This window comes from Macaca fascicularis, chromosome 3 (assembly GCF_037993035.2).
Source record: "Macaca fascicularis isolate 582-1 chromosome 3, T2T-MFA8v1.1".
In the NCBI taxonomy this organism is placed as follows: domain Eukaryota; kingdom Metazoa; phylum Chordata; class Mammalia; order Primates; family Cercopithecidae; genus Macaca; species Macaca fascicularis.
Window position 1 is genome coordinate 87,483,623 of NC_088377.1, and position 16,960 is coordinate 87,500,582.

General features: G+C 37.0%; 1 pseudogene; it reads right to left on the reverse strand.

The window, feature by feature from the left end:
- Positions 1-2,382: 2,382 nt before the first annotated feature.
- Positions 2,383-12,440, reverse strand: LOC102144261 (T-complex protein 1 subunit alpha-like; annotated as a pseudogene).
- Between the last annotated feature and the right edge of the window lie 4,520 nt (positions 12,441-16,960).

Consider the following 16,960-nt stretch of genomic DNA (forward strand, 5'->3'; position numbering starts at 1 on the left):
TCTCTTTTCTTGTAATATCTTTGTTTGGTTTTGGTATAAGGTAATTCTGGCCTCATAGAATGAGTTAGAAAATTTTCCTTTTGCTTCTATCTTCTGAAAGAGAGTGTAGAGAATTGGTATAATTTCTTCTTTAAATGTTTTTTAGAATTCACCTGTGAATGAGCCGGGCGCGGTGGCTCACGCCTGTAATCCCAGCACTTTGGGAGGCCGAGGCGGGCTGATCACAAGGTCAGGAGATCGAGACCACGGTGAAACCCCGTCTCTACTAAAAATACAAAAAAAAAAAAAATTAGCCGGGCGCGGTTGTGGGCGCCTGTAGTCCCAGCTACTCGGGAGGCTGAGGCAGGAGAATGGCGTGAACCCGGGAGGCGGAGCTTGCAGTGAGCCGAGATCGCGCCACTGCACTCCAGCCCGGGCGACAGAGCGAGACTCCGTCTCAAAAAAAAAAAAAAAAAAAAAAAAAAAAAAAGAATTCACCTGTGAATGTATCTTGGCCTAGTCCTTTCCCTTTGGGAAAATTATTAATTATTGATTCAATTTATTTGATACAGGACTGTTTAGATTGCCTATTTCTTCTTGCGTGCATTTTGGCAGGTAGTATCTTTCAAGTAATTGGTCTGTTTTATGTAGATTATCGGATTTGTGGGCATAGACTTGTTCCTAGTATTTCCTTACTATTCTTTTAATGTGTTTCTTCATTTGTGATGTTAGTAATTTGTGTCATCTTTTTTTCCCCTTAGATAGCCTGACTAGAGGCATATTAATTTTATTGATCTTTTCCAAAGACCAACTTTTGGTTTTATTTATTTTCTCTATTGATCTTCTGTTTTCAATTTTATTGATTTCTGCTCTAATTTTAATGTGTTTTCCTGCTTGCTTTGAATTTAATTTGCTCTTTTTTTCCTAAGGCATAGCCTTAGATTACTGATTTCAGATCTTTCTTCTTTGCTAATATATGCAGTCAATGCTATCAATTTTCTTTTTTTTCTTTCCCTTTTTTTTTTTTTTTTTGAGATGGAGTTGCTCTGTCACCCAGGCTGGAGTGCAGTGGTGAGATCTCGGCTCACTGCAAGCTCTGCCTCCCAGTTTCATGCCATTCTCCTGCCTCAGCCTCCCTAAGAGCTGGGACTACAGGTGCCTGCTGCCATGCCCGGCTAATTTTTTTTTTTTATTTTTGATGCTATCAATTTTCATCTAAGAACTGCATTTGCTGCATTCCAGAGTTCTAATAAGTTTTGTTTTAATTTTGATCTTTTAAAAAATATTTTAAAATTTCCAATGAGATTTTATCTCCAACTCACGTGTTATTTAGAAATATGTCGTTTAATCTGCAAGTTTTGAGGTTTCCCAGATATCTTTGTGTTATTTGTTTTTAGTTTAACTCCATTTTGGTCTGAGAGCTGACATCATATGATTCCTAATTCTCTTAAATTTGTTAAGGTGTGTTTTATGGCCCAGGATGTGGTGTATCTTGGTGAAGGTTCCATGTGTACTTGAGAAGAATGTGTACTCTGCTATTGTTGCATTAAGTAGTCTAAAGGTGTTAATTATATACAGTTGATTGGTGGTATTTTTAGTTCAACTATATCCTTACTGATTTTATGCCTGCTGAATCTGTTCATTTCTGATAGAAGGGTGTTGAAGTCTCCAACTGTAATAGTGGATTCATCTATTTTTCCTTGTAGTTCCGTAGGTTTTTGCCTCATATATTTTGACACTCTGTTGTTAGGCTCATACAAATTAAAGATTGTTATATTATTTTGGAGAATTGACTCCTTTATAACTATGTCATGTTTCTATTTATTTCTGTTTTTTTATTATTTATTTATTTTTTTATTTTTTTGAGACGGAATAAATATACTAGTATGAAGTTTGTTTTGTCTGAAATGAATAGAGACACTTTTGCTTTCTTTTGCTTAGTGTTAGCATGGTATATCTTTCTCCACTTATTCATATTTATTTTTAATCCATATGTCTTTTCATATTTAAAGTGCATTTCTTGTAGACAACATATATTTTGGTCTTGTCTCTGATTCACTCTGATCTCCATCTGTTAATAGGTACATTTACACCACTGTTGTTCAAAGTAATTTTGCTATAGTTGCATTAACATCTACAGTGTTTATTACTGTTGTCTTCTGTCTATTACTCTTGTTCTTTGTTCATATTTTTTCTTCCACTCTTTTCTGCCTTTTGAAATTTTTAACTGGGCATTTTATATGATTCCATTTTATCTCCTTTCTCAGCATATCAATTTTCCTTTTTAAAACACATTTTTAAGTGATTGCTCTGGAGTTTGAAACATACATTTATAGCTAACCCAAGTCTATTTTCTTTTCCTTTCTTTTTTTTTTCAGCTTGTTGCACTTTAATGTATAATACTTAACTCAACGTACAAGACAATTGCATTTAACATTGTTATAAATAAAAGAGACATTAGATCAATCATTAAGGGCTCCAGGGTGAACAGCATCTTCATAACCTACATGTTTATCATCTTTACTTTCTGGATGTAATTTAATAAGATCATCAATTTGAAGAATGGCAATTGCAGCTTCAGTTGCAAATTTCAAACTCTTATTTATTTATTTTTTATTATACTTTAAGTTCTAGGGTGCATGTGTGCAACATGCAAGTTTGTTACATAGGTATACATGTGCCACGTTAGTTTGCTGCATCCATTAACTAGTCATTTACATTGTGTATTTCTCCTAACGCTATCCTCCCACTGCAGCTCTCCACCCCATGACAGGCCCCAGTGTGTGATGTTCCCCTCCCTGTGTCCTAGTGTTCTTAATGTTCAATTCCCACCTATGAGTGAGAACATGCGGTATTTTGTTTTCTGTCCTTGCGATAGTTTGCTCAGAATGATGGTTTCCAGGTTCATCCACATCCCTGCAAAGGACACGAACTCACCCTTTTTTATGGCTGCATAGTATTCCATGGTGAATATGTGCCACATTTTCTTAATCTGGTCTATTATTGGTGGACATTTGGGTTGGTTCCAAGTTTTTGCTATTGTGAATAGTGCTGCAATAAACATACGTGTGCATGTGTCTTTATAGTAGCATGATTTATAATCCTTTGGGTATATACCCAGTAATGGGATCACTGGGTTAAATGGTATTTCTAGTTCTAGCTCCTTGAGGAATCGCCACACTGTCTTCCACAATGGTTGAACTAATTTACGCTCCCATCAACAGAGTAAAAGCCTTCCTATTTCTCCACATCCTCTCCAGCATCTGTTGTTTCCTGACTTTTTAATGATCACCATTCTAACTGGTGTGAGATGGCATCTCATTGTGGTTTCGATTTGCATTTCTCTAATGACCAGTGATGATGAACATTTTTTCATGTGTCTGTTGGCTGCATAAATGTCTTTTGAGCAGTGTCTGTTCATATCCTTTGCCCACTTTTTGATGGGGTTGTTTGTTTTTTTCTTGAAAATTTGTTTAAGTTCTTTGTAGATTCTGGATATTAGCCCTTTGTAAGATGGGTAGATTGCAAAAAGTTTCTCTCATTCTGTAGGTTGCCTGTTCACTCTGGTGGTAGTTCTTTTTTTTTTTTTTTTTCTTTTCTGTGCAGAAGCTCTTTAGTTTAATTAGATCCCATTTGTCTATTTTGGCTTTGTTGCCATTGCTTTTGGTGTTTTAGTCATGAAGTCCTTGCCCATGCCTATGTCCTGAATGGTATTGTCTAGGTTTTCTCCTAGGGTTTTTATGGTTTCAGGTCTAACATTTAAGTCTTTAATCCATATTGAATTAATTTTTGTATAAGGTGTAAGGAAGGGATCCAGGTTCAGCTTTCTACATATGGCTAGCCAGTTTTCCCAGCACCATTTATTAAATAGGGAATCCTTTCCCCTGTTGCTTGTTTTTGTAAGGTTAGCCAAAGATCAGATGATTGTAGATATGTGGTGTTATTTCTGAGGCCTCTGTTCTGTTCCATTGGTCTAGATCTCTGTTTTGGCACCAGTACCATGCTGTTTTGTTTACTGTAGCCTTGTCGTATAGTTTGAAGTTAGGTAGCATGATACCTCCAGCTTTGTTTTTTTGGCTTAGGATTGTCTTGGCAATGTGGACTCTTTTTTGGTTCCATATGAGCTTTAAAGTAGTTTATTTTTTTATTTTTTATTTTTTCCAATTCTATGAAGAAAGTCATTGGCAACTTGATGGGGACGGCATTGAATCTATAAATTATCTTGGGCAGTATGGCAATTTTCATGATATTGATTCTTCCTATCCATGAGCCTGGAATGTTCTTCCATTTGTTTGTGTCTTCTTTTATTTCGTTGAGCAGTGGTTTATAGTTCTCCTTGAAGAGGTCCTTCACATCCCTTGTAAGTTGGATTCCTAGGTATTTTATTCTCTTTGTAGCAACTGTGAATGGGAATTCACTCATGATTTGACTCTCTATTGGTCTGTTATTGGTATATAGGAATGCTTGTGATTTTTGCACATTGATTTTGTATCCTGAGACTTTGCTGAAGTTGTTTATCAGCTTAAGGAGATTTTGGGCTGAGACGATGGGGTTTTCTAAATATACAATCATGTCATCTGCAAACAGGGACAATTTGACTTCTTTTCCTAATTGAATACCTTGATTTTTTTTCTCTTGCCTGACTGCCCTGGCCAGAACTTCCAACACTATGCTGAAAAGGAGTGGTGAGAGAGGGCATCCCTGTCTTGTGCCAGTTTTCAAAGGGTATGCTTCCAGTTTTTGCCCATTCAGTATGTTATTGGCTGTGGGTTTGTCATAAATAGCTCTTATTATTTTGAGATACGTTCCATGAATACCGAATTTATTGAGAGTTTTTAGCATGAAGGGCTGTTGAATTTTTTCAAAGACCTTTTCTCCATCTATTGAGATAATTGTGTGGTTTTTTTGTTGGTTCTGTTTATATGCTGGATTACATTTATTGATTTGCTTATGTTGAACTATCCTTGCATCCCAGGGATGACGCCAACTTGATCATGCTGGATAAGCTTTTTGATGTACTGCTGGATTCGGTTTGCCAGTATTTTATTGAGGATTTTTGCATCGATGTTCATCAGGGATATTGGTCTAAAATTCTCTTTTTTGTTGTGTCTCTTCCAGGCTTTGGTATCAGGATGATGCTGGCCTCATGAAATGAGTTAGGGAGGATTCCCTCTTTTTCTATTGATTGGAATAGTTTCAAAAGGAATGGTACCAGCTCCTCTTTTTACTCTGGTAGAATTTGGCTGTGAATCCATCTGGTCCTGGACTTTTTTTGGTTGGTAGGATATTAATTATTGCCTCAATTTGGTCTGTTCAGGGATTCAACTTCTTCCTGGTTTAGTCTTGGGAGGGTGTATGTGTCCAGGAATTCGTCCATTTCTTCTAGATTTTCTAGTTTATTTGAGTATAGGTGTTTATAGTATTCTCTGATGGTAGTTTGTATTTCGGTGGGGTTGGTGGTGATATCCCCTTTATCATTTTTGTTGCATCTATTTGATTCTTCTCTCTTTTCTTCTTTATTAGCCTTGCTAGCAGTCAATCAATTTTGTTGACCTTTTCAGAAAACCAGCTCCTGGATTCATTGATTTTTTAAGGTTTTTTTGTGTCTCTATCTCCTTCAGTTCTGCTCTGATCTTATTATTTCTTGCCTTCTGCTAGCTTTTGAATGTGTTTTCTATTGCTTCTCTAGTTCTTTTAATTGTGATGTTAGGGTGTCAATTTTAGATCTTTCCTGCTTTCTCTTGTGGGCATTTAGTGCTATAAATTTTCCTCTACACCCTGCTTTAAATGTGTCCCAGAGATTCTGGTACGTTGTGTCTCTGTTCTCATTGGTTTCAAAGAACATCTTTATTTCTGCCTTCATTTTGTTATTTACCGGTAGCCATTCAGGAGCAGGTTGTTCAGTTTCCATGTGGTTGTGTGGTTTTGAGAGAGTTTCTTAATCCTGAGTTCTAATTTGATTGCACTGTGGTCTGAGAGACAGTTTATTGTGATTTCTGTTCTTTTACATTTACTGAGGAGTGCTTTACTTCCAATTATATGGTCAATTTTGGAATAAGTGTGATGTGGTGCTGAGAAGAATGTATATTCTGTTGATTTGGGGTGGAGCGTTCTGTAGATGTCTATTAGGTCTGCTTGGTGCAGAACTGAGTTCAAGTCCTGGATATCCTTGTAACCTTGTGTCTCGTTGATCTGTCTATTATTGACAGTGGGTGTTAAAGTCTCCCATTATTATTGTGTGGGAGTCTAAGTTTCTTTGTAGGTCTCTAAGGGGCTGCTTTATGAATCTGGGTGCTCCTGTGTTGGGTGCATATATATTTAGGATAGTTAGCTCTTCTTGTGGAATTGATCCCTTTACCATTATGTGATGGCCTTCTTTGTCTCTTTTGATCTTTGTTGGTTTAAAGTCTGTTTTATCAGAGACTAGGATTGCAACCCTTTCTTTTTTTTGGTTTCCATTTGCTTGGTAGGTCTTCCTCTATCCCTTTATTTTGAGCCTATGTGTGTCTTTGCATGTGGGATGCGTCTTCTGAATACAACATGCTGATGGCTCTTGACTCTTTATCCAATTTGCCAGTCTGGGTCTTTTAATTAGGGCATTTAGTCCATTTACATTTAAGGTTAATATTGTTGTGTGTGAACTTGATCCTGTCATTATGATGTTTAGTGGTTATTTTGCCCGTTAATTGATGCAGTTTTTCATAGCATCGATTGTCTTTACAATTTGGCATGTTTTTGCAGTGACTGGTACGGGTTGTTCCTTTCCATGTTTAGTGCTTCCTTCGGGAGCTCTTGTAAGGCAGGTGTGGTGGTGACAAAATCTCTCAGCATTTGCTTGTCTGTAAAGGATTTTATTTCTCCTTCACTTATGAAACTTGGTTTGGCTGTATATGAAATTCTTGGTAGAAAATTTTTTTCTTTAAGAATGTTGAATATTGGCCTGCACTCTTTTCTGGCTTGCAGTGTTTCTGCTGAGAGATCCGCTGTTAGTCTGATGGGCTTCTCTTTGTGGGTAACCTGACCTTTCTCTCTGGCCGACCTTAACATTTTTTCCTTCATTTCATCCTTGGTGAATCTGACAATTATGTGTCTTAGAGTTGCTCTTCTCGAGGCGTATCTTTGTGGCATTTTCTGTATTTCCTGAATTTGAATGTTGGCCTGCCCTGCTAGGTTGGGGAAGTTCTTCTGGATAATATCCTGAAGAGTGTTTTCCATCTTGGTTTTATTCTACCTGTCACTTTCAGGTACACCAATCAAATGTAGATTTGGTCTTTTCGCATAGTCCCATATTTCTTGAAGGCTTGGTTCATTTCTTTTTACTCTTTTTTCTCTAAACTTCTCTTCTCACTTTATTTCATTAATTTGATCTTCAATCACTGATACTCTTTCTTCTACTTGATCGAATTGGCTTTTGAAGCTTGTGGATGTGTCACGTTCTCTTGGCATGGTTTTCAGCTGTATTGGGTCATTTAAGGTCTTCTCTATACTGTTTATTCTAGTTAGCCATTCGTCTAATCTTTTTCCAAGATTTTTAATTTCCTTGCGATGGGTTCTTACATCCCCCTTTAGCTCGGAGAAGTTTGTTGTTACCGACCTTCTGAAACTATTTCTGTCAACTTCTCAAAGTCATTCTCCATCTAGTTTTGTTCCATTGCTGGCGAGGAGCTGCAATCCTTTGGAGGAGAAAAGGCACTCTGGTTTTTAGAATTTTCAGCTTTTCTGCTCTGGTTTCTCCCTATTTTCGTGGTTTTATCTACCTTTGGTCTTTGATATCGGTGACCTACAGATGGGGTTTTGGTGTAGATGTCGTTTTTGTTGATGCTGATGCTATTCCTTTCTGTTTGTTAGGTTTTCCATCTAACAGTCAGGTCCCTCAGCTGCAGGTCTATTGGAGTTTGCTGGAGGTCCACTCCAGACCCTGTTTGCCTGGGTATCACCAGCGGAGGCTCAGTTGGAAATGCGGAAATCACCTGTCTTCTGCGTTGATCACGCTGGGAGCTGCAGACTGGAGCTGTTCTTATTCGGCCAACTTGGAACGGGGCATGTACATTTCTAACTCTTAACTTTAGCTATGTTGGTTCAAAAACTCCTGCTTGTTTGTTTTCTCGAGATTTACCATTCCTCAAATCAAGACCAATCCATTTTAGATTTTTACGTTCTGCGTTAACCTGAGCCTCATTATGACAAGCTCTTAATTTTGCATCCAGATCTGTAGAGTCCTGGGCAGCATTAACTGCCAGTGTATTAGGAATAACAAGAAGTGATCTTGCAAACTCTGCAGTAGCAATCTGTTCCCAAGACCCCATGCTGGTTGCATAATTTTCAAGGTATATGGAAAGGGCTACTTCTACAGCATCCCCACCTGGAACCACGGATTTTGACTCCAAAACTATCTTCACTACACAAAGAGCATCATGTTAAGAATGCTCAATCTCATCACACATGAAATCATTTGCCCTACGTAAGATAATCGTTGCAGATGTACGAGCCTTAGTGTTTTTGATTAAGATCAGCTCACCATCACAAATTCTCTCCTGTACCGCTTCTGCCAGTCCTAAGGCAGCTTCAAAAGTTTCTTCACCTTCCAAATTGGCCAGACTTGACAGAATAGTTGCTCCAGAAGCTTTCACAATGTGTTTAAGGCCCCTTTTTAAAACTCTTCTAACTGCCATAGCACCAGCCTTCACAAAATACTTCAGACACGTATCATCAATTCCACCAGTGGTTAGAAAATGTCGGTACCAGTTGCTAGGATCTTCTGAATTCTCTTGTTGGTGATATCTGATCCTCTCTGTCTAATCTGGTCCAGTTTTTCAGGGTCTGTAATGACCACCTGTACACCAAGCTTCATTTTTGTTTTTTGCAGGCTAAAGTCAAGGCAAGCAATTTTTGCACTTACAGTTCTCTTGGGCATGCCCTGGGATCCCACCACACAGTTTAGTGCATAGTCACTGATGAGCATACTGTTTGTTTGACTTCTCCCATGGGCTTCCGAAATACTAACAGAATTGACTGGATAGTGTGGCTGGCCTCTTATATCTGTGTATTTAATAGCAAGTACAACATCTCCTACCATGTTAGCAAAGAAATCACCATTTATTCCAATGATTTTGGAAGACATGGATGTCTTAGCAGCATTAATCAGGCAATCTCTTCCCAGTTCATCTGTGTTAACAATTACGTTTTCATTGATATAACGCACTGCTTCCTTGCAAGCAAGTCGATAGCCACTAATAACTGATGTGGGATGGATTTTCTGTTTGACTAATTCGTCTGCATTTTTTAGGAGTTCTGCTGCAATAATAACCACTGAGGTAGTTCCATCTCCAACTTCTTTGTCTTGCAGATCAGCCAGCTCACAAAGACTTTAGCTGCAGGATGTTCTACCTCCAGTAACTTCAGGATGGGTGCACCATCGTTAGCAATGGTTACATCACCAGTATCATCCACCAACATTTTATCCAAGCCAACTGGACCAAGAGAACTTTTTACAATATTGGCAATCGAAGCTGCAGTCATAACGTTCCGGGAGCGGATTGCCTCCCCAGTGCTGCGGTCCCCAAACACGGACAAAGGTCCCTCCATCTTCACGGCAGCGGTACACATTGAATTCTGCTCACACTGCGGGCAACCAGTATCGCGGTCTCTCGGCCGACCGGGGACCATAGCAGTGGCAGCGACCGCATGGAGCATACCGGAGCGATTCCCCAAGAGCTGCTCAACCCAAGTCTATTTTCAAATAACACTATACTACTTCACAAGTAATATGAGTAATTTATAATAACAAAATAATCCTAATTCCTCCTGCCGATCCCTTGTATCGTCGCTATCATTCATTTTGCTTGTACCTAAGCAAACATAAGCATATATACGTGTAGATCAATTAAGAACAAGAAAAACAAGGTTTTTTTCTTTTTTTTTTTTTTACTTTCACCAATCTCTTCATTTCTAATGCTCTTCTTTTCTTCATGTAGATCTGAGTTTCTGACCCATATTATTTTCCTTCTCCTTAAATGACTTCTAACGTTTTTTGCAAGTCAGGTTTACTGGCAACAAATACCCTCAATTTCTGTTTGTATGAGTAAGTCTTTATTTCTCTCTCACATTAAGGATAATTTTGCAGGATACAGAGTTCTAGGCTGATTTTTATTCCTCAACACTTTAAATATTTCACTCCACCCTTGCATAGTTTCTTAGGAGAAGCAGTAGGATGTAACTATTATCTTTGCTCCTGTGTATGCAAGGGCCAGCACCCACTCCTTGTGGCTTCTTTCAGGATTTTTTTTTAATCATTGATTTTCTGTAGTTTGGAAATAATATGCCTAGGTGTAGTTTGTCTGGAATTTATCTTTCATGGTGTTCTCTGAGCTTTTTGCATCTGGGTTTGATGCCTGACATTAATTTGGGGAAAATTCTCAATCATTATTTTTTTGAATATTTGCTCTCCTTCTGGTATTCCCATTAAGCATATGTTATGCCTTTTGTAGTTTTCTCACAGTTCTCAAATATTCTGGATTTTTACAAAATTTTTCCCCTTTGTGTTTTAGTTTTAGAGGTTTTAAACTGAGTTATCTTTAAATACACAGATTCTTTCTTAAGCTGTGTTCAGTCTACTAAAAAACCCATCAAAGGCAAGGCATTCTTCATTTCTGCTACATTAGTTTTGATGTCAACCATTTCCTTTTGGCTTTTTGCTAGAATTTCCATCTCTCTGCTTACATTTCCCATCTATTCGTGCATGCTTTCTACTTTGTCTATTAGAGCACTTAGCATATTAATCACAGTTGTTTAAAAATTCCTCATCTAATAATTCCAACATTTCTTCCAATATCTGAGTCTTGTTCTGGTGCTTTTTCTATCACTCCAAACTGTGTTTTGCCTTTTAGTATGTTTTGTAATTTTTTAACTGACAGCTGGACATGATGTATTGGGTCAAGGAAACTGCTATAAATAGGCCTTAAGTAATGTAATTACTTATGATTAGGCCTCAGTTTTTAGTGAGCCTGTACCTCTTGACTGTGAACTTCACAAGTGCTGTTCAGTTCCACTCCCCTCCTTAGGTATGACCATATGGCTGGAGGGGGCTGGAATTGTGTAATTCCTTTGTTCCACAGGAAGACTAGAGCCAGCTGGAGTTGGTAATTTTACTTCCTCCAAGTTAGTTAGGCACTGATGAAACCCCAGCAGTTTAGGTTCTGGTTAAATAGTTTCTCCTGAGGGCAGACTTTGTTAAGAAGAGTACAATGCTCTGGCATATTTCAAAATGGCACTTTTCCCTCCCTTGCTGTAAGCATGGAGGCATTTAAAAAAATCTGGTATTTGCTTTGATAAACTGGTGGAGCTCTAGCAGGCAAAACTCACAAAAGTAGAGGGCCCCTCAATAACTGAATCCCTCTGAAGTTTCAAATTCTCTGACTTGTCCACGTTGAGATTCCAGCGATTTGTTAATTACAGTTCAGGTTTTCCCACCCTGGCACTGGTTCCCATGGAGGCTTCTGCTCATGGGTTTCTGCTCTGGTAAGTTGTGATTCTCTATACGTGTCTGTCTTTCTGATTTTGGGGCCAGTGGTTTGCCCTGCATCCTCACTTCTCTTACAAATCTAAGAATTGTTCATTTTTTCATTTTTCCAACTTTTTACTTGTTAGGATTGAGTGGCAATTCCATGCTTTCTGCATGCTGGCCAGAAATGAGAAATCTCCTGTTGTGTTTTCATTTTGTTCATTTCAATGTGCCATTTGATTTTCCTTGAAATTTCCTCCTGGATCCATGGAGCATGCTCTTCAGTTCCAAGTGTTTGGAGATTTTCCTAAAATCTTTCTGTCATTAATTTCTACTTTCATTCCATTGTGTTTAGAAAAACACTCTACGTAATTTTAACTTAAAATTTTGTTGAAGTTTGTTTCATGGACCAGTCTATGGTCTATCTTGGTGTATGTTCTATGGGCACTAGAAAAGAATGTATATTCTGCTGTTTTTGGGTGGAGTGTTCTATAAATGTTGATTAGATCCTATTGGTTGATTGTGTGGTTGAGTTCCATATCTTTGGTCATTTATTTATTTTTTTATTAGAGATGGGGTCTCACTTGGATTTTTTTCTCTAATTGCTCTATCAAATTTTGAGAGAAGGTTGTTAAGGCCTCCAACTATATTATGGATTTACCTATTTTTGTTTTCCATTCTATCAGTTTTTCTGCACATATTTGGTAACTTTGCTTTTTGGTGCATACACATTTAAAATTACTATGTGTTCTTGCTGTATTGACCCTTTTATTATTACACAATATCCTTCTCCATCTCTGGCAATTTTCTTTGTTCTGAAGTTTACTTTATCTTGCTATCCTTTTTGTTTTCTTTGTAAATGTCATACAATGAACAAATTATTTAATAACCAAAAAAAAGGTTTGCATAAATTTTTTTCATTATTTTACTTTCAACCAGCCTAAATTGTTACATTTGAGCTGAATTTCTTCTAGACAGCGTATAGTAAGATTGTGTTTTTTTAATCCACTGTGGCAAACTCTGTCTTTTAATTGGCATATTTATACCATTTACCTTTCTTGTAATTACTGATGTATTAAGTTTTAATTATGTCATTTTATTCTCTCTTTCTCTCCTTTTTTTTTGTTTATCTTTCTTTCCCCTGCCTTCCAGTGGGTTATATTTTAGTATTCCATTTTGACTTATGTATAATGTTTTTAAATGCATTTCTTTTTATGTATTCAAAAAAGTAGTTGTTTTAGATATTACACTGCTGGTGTCATCATTTTACTAGTGCAAGTGAGATATTGAAATCTAACTTTCCTTTACTTCTCTTTACCTCTCTGCTTGTAATGTAATTGCCTTAACTGCATCAGATAGTGTTATAGCTTTGTTTCAAATGTCAAACATAAATTAGAAAATGTAACAAGAGAAGAAAAGTATATTGTATTTCCCTGTTTTTTTTTTTTTTTTTTGCTTACTGTGTTCTTTCTTCCTTCCTTATGTTCCAAGATTTCTTCTTTTATCATTTCATTTTCATTCTTTTTGAATTGATCTTCTGATGACAAATTCTCTCTTCCTCTGAGAACATTTTGATCTTCAGCTCATTTCTGAAGGATATAAATACAGGATTTGGGGTTGATAGTTGATTTCTTTCAGCAGATGAAAATATTGTGCCACTTCCTTATAACCTCCAATGTGTCTGATGTGAAATTTGCTGTCATTAGCATGGAATATTTTCCCCCTATAGGTAAGATGTCTTTTGCTTTTTGCTGACTGCTTTCAATATTTTTTCTTTGTTTATAATTTTTAGTTTTTAGAAGCTTGTGGTGTGCTTTGGTGTGGATATTCTTGTTTATCCTGTTTGGATTCTCTCAGTTTCTTTAGGTTTATGTCTCTTGGTCAATTTTGAAAGTTTTCAGCAGTTATTTTGCGAATGCTTTTTTAGCCTACCTTTTTTCTTCTTTCCTTCTGCAACTCTGATGACATGAATGTTAGATCTCTTATGGTCCCACAAATCCCCAGGGACTCTGTTTCCTGTTGTTTTTTTTCTCTCAGTTTTTCTTTCTGCTGTTCAAATTAGGTAATTTCTATTGTTCTGTATTCTAATTAATGGGTTATTTCCTCTATTTCCCCCATTTTGTTGTCAGACTATGCATAGAGCTTTTAATTTCAGTTATTGTGTTTTTCAGCTCTAACATTTTTATTTGGTTCTTATTTACATCTTCTAGTCTCTACTGAGACTTTTTATTTCTTTGCTGAGGTTTTCTATTTTTAAAAAAATTTGCTTCAAGCATATTTCTAGTTGCTCATTAAGTTATTTTTATTGTGGCTGTTTACAAATCTTTGTCTCATAATTCTAACATTTATGTCATCTTTGTGTTGGCATCTATTGCTTGTCTTTTGTCATTTAATTTGAGACTTCTTGATTCTTGGTATGAGAGTAGTTTTCCATGGAAACTTGGAAAATTTTCATAATATAAGACTCTGGATCTTATTTAAACATTTTATTTTAGTTGTCTCCACTGGGTTGAGTAGTGTTCCCTCAAAACTCATGCCCACTCAGAAACTTAGAATGTGACCATACTTAGAAATAGGATCTTTGTAGATGTAATCAAGTTACAATGAGTCACAGTGTTGGCCCTAAGCCAATGACTAGTTTCTTCATAAGAGGAGAAAAGTTTGGACACAGAGATGCACACAGAAGGAAGATGAAGTGAAGGCACACAAAATGTGGTGTGATGGTGAGGGCAGAGATGGAAGTGATGCATCTACAAGCTAAGGGTTGCCAGCAACCACTAAAAGCTAGGAGGAGGCAAGGAAGGATCTTCTCCCTAAGCCTTCAGAGAGTGTGGCTCTGATGAAACATTGGTTTTAAAGTTCTAGTCTCCAGAACTGTCAAAGAATAAATTTCTGTTATTTTAAACACCTAATTTAAACCAGTTAGGAAGGATACCTCATTACTGTCAGGTAGGGAAAAATCCAGACTTTCTATGTGGTATCCACTGGCACTTTGGTTGGGGTGGGGTGGGGTGGTTGTAACCAGGGGGTGGGAAAAAGGTTTGGTTCATTATGTGTCCTTCTCTTACTCTGAAACTGCAGAGGTGTTGACACACTTGTTATAAACTTAAAAGGATGGATGAGGCTCCCCACTGTGCCTCTACTGGTATGATGGGTTTGGGCCATGGGTTTTCTGTGGTGGTAGCCCGAGTAGGATGGCCATTGTCTAAAAGTTGTCTCTCTTGATAGTTGCCCCCTTCCTGTCCTCTGAGAGAGAGAGTAGGCTTTTTGGGGGGCTCTTCTTGTCTGCTTCTATTGGCATTATGGAATTTCTGGCTTTTTTATCTCCAAGTCTGAAGTATGTGAGGCAAAAAGAAAGCCTGGAGAGGTCACCATCATGTTATTCCTCCTGTCCTGTGGTCCCTAGCCATTCTTTTTACATAGTAGAGTTCTCTTATTTTTTTTTTTATATATAAAATTTTCAGAGTTTTAGTTGTACTTAGTGAGAGGAATTGGAAAAATTACATTTCATCTTCCTTGAATTCCAGAAATTCTTTCAGTGTATTTTATCTCACTGTTCTGAGCTTCACTTACAAACTCCATGATTTTAAACAATCTAAACCTCCATTTCTTGTTTCATCAACCAGAGAAAATTGCTTATGAACCCTCATTTTGTAAGAGAAGCACCCTAATGATTCCAAATATCTATGGCTATCCCATAGATAGCCAGTCCTATCTCTTCTTACTCCTTTTCACTTCTTTATCTCTGTTGAAAATATCTTTATTTTTACATTGACAAGATGAATAATATTATTTTGTTAATATGATAGAAGCTACCATGATTTCTCTACAAGTCAATATTAGAAATTTGAAATCAATAAAATATTTTTTATTATTATGACTAGGTAAATGTTGTATACTCCAAGCCTAGTAATAAACTAAGATTACATTTCCTTCTTTGTGGATTAAATATCATAACCACTGTGTCCTTCAATGGAGAATACTTCTTGTTTAAACTTCAAGTATGATTTCTTTTCCACCCTCCATTTACTTTATTATGCCATTAAATCTTTCTAACTTCCAAATTATATGATTTCTCTGATTTTCCAATGTCAGCTGATTTCTTCCTGTATAATTTATATTCTATATTAGATCTACTCTTTCTTCAGGAAGGAAAAAGAAAGAGTGGATTTATACCAAAATATAAATTATTATTAGAAAATTATTCTGGAGTAAATTATATATGTAAATTACTGGATCTATAAATATAAGATATGTATTATAAACATTAGGATATAAATCATTCTAGATTATTATATATAATCTAGTCTAATATAGTGTATTATGTAAACTAATATATATTTTTTCTTTTTGGTTTTCTCCTTATTTTATTTATATGCACATATCATTAAATTCCTGAAAAGAGAAGTTTTCTGAGACCATGATACCACTGCTCTACTGTTGCTGGCATTACTGTGAAGAGAAGGAGTTCCAGAAGTTTGTTTAGTCTTTGTATTCATGGTTCAATGGAGAGGAGTTATTTTGGTTGAACCTATATCATGGGCCCATACTGAAGCATATAGCATGTGGCAGAAAGAAGGAAGAATTTGCCTCTTAGCTTTAGTAATGGTAGGGGGCAGTGGGATGTATCAACCAGGAATTTTCTTCCACCAAGGCTATGTATAAGGAGGGAGCAGTAAAGATGTATAAAAATATTAGGATTTTATTAGGAAGGAAGTTGGGTGCTAGGCAACCCAAGCTTGACAAATCAAGTTGCCATTACATGGTTTATCTTTTACTCTTATTTACTTAATATACCTAAAGGCTGAGAATGATTTGCTATGATTGTGGAAGGTGATGTAGTTTGGATGTGTGTCCCCTTCCAAATCTCTTGCTGAAATGTAATCCCCAGTGTTGGAGGTGGGGTCTGGTGGGAGGTGACTGGATTATGGGGGCAAATTTCTCATGAATGGCTTAGCACCATCCTCTTGGTGCTGAGTTTCTATAGTGAGTGAGGTTTGTGGAATCTGGTTGTTTAAATGTGTGTGGTACCTCCCCCTTTGCTGTCTTGTTCCTGCTTTTGCCGTGTGATGTACCTGCTACCCCTTCAACTTCCACCACGATTGTAATCTTCCTTAGGCCTCCCCAGAAGCCAAGCAGATGTCTGCGCTATGCTTCTTGTAAAGCCTGCAGAACCATGAGCCAAATCATCCAGTCTCAGGTATTTCTCTATAACAATGCAAGAATGGCCTAACACAAAAGACATTGCTCCATCATCTTCTGCCATCCAGTGTGCTGCTAAGAAGTCTGTCTGTTCCTTTGTGTATGAGGTCTTAATTTTTTTTTTACTTTGTGAAGGTTTGTAAACCATTTTCTTTATCTTCAGTGTTCTGAAATTTCACATCAAGCATCTAGGTAAGGACCTTTCTTCATTTATTGCCCTGAGTACTTGTTGACCTTTTTCAATCTGAAGACTTTCAGCTCTTAGATATTATTTTCTTT